A 562-nucleotide genomic window follows, 5' to 3' on the forward strand; every position below is an offset into this window, starting at 1 on the left:
AAACGCGGCACCCATCGCGCGCAGAGCTTCTTCATGCCCAAAACTGAATGCACGATATTGCCCACACGTTCCAATAATATGCCTACAGCATTAGCTACCTCTTTCAATTTCACTTTGGGATCATTCAACATCATATCATGGATTTTTTCGACATTTTCTGTTGTAGTGACCTCTTTTGGTCGCCCAGATAGTTCAGCATCAACTGTGCTGGTACGGCCACAACGAAACTCGGTAAACCACTTATGAATCGTTCCAATCAACGGTGCAGAGTCCGGGTAATACTTATCCAGCTTGGCCTTGGTCTCGGATATCGTTTTCTTGCGAAGATAGTAGTGTTTGATCAAAACTCGAAACTCAGATTTTTCCATATTAAAAAAACTCGGAGGTTAGTCGCTTCTCAGTGCTATAACTTGTAAATGCGTAAACATTATGGCTGAAGTTTTGACAGGCGTCATTTGAAGGATCAAGCTCGACGAAAATGGTTCACATTAGTGAATACTAATGCCATCTCTTAGAATTTTCAGGTACTTATCAGACTGCCTAGTATGTTACGCTGCAAACG

Source organism: Belonocnema kinseyi, chromosome 10 (assembly GCF_010883055.1).
Source record: "Belonocnema kinseyi isolate 2016_QV_RU_SX_M_011 chromosome 10, B_treatae_v1, whole genome shotgun sequence".
NCBI lineage: Eukaryota > Metazoa > Arthropoda > Insecta > Hymenoptera > Cynipidae > Belonocnema > Belonocnema kinseyi.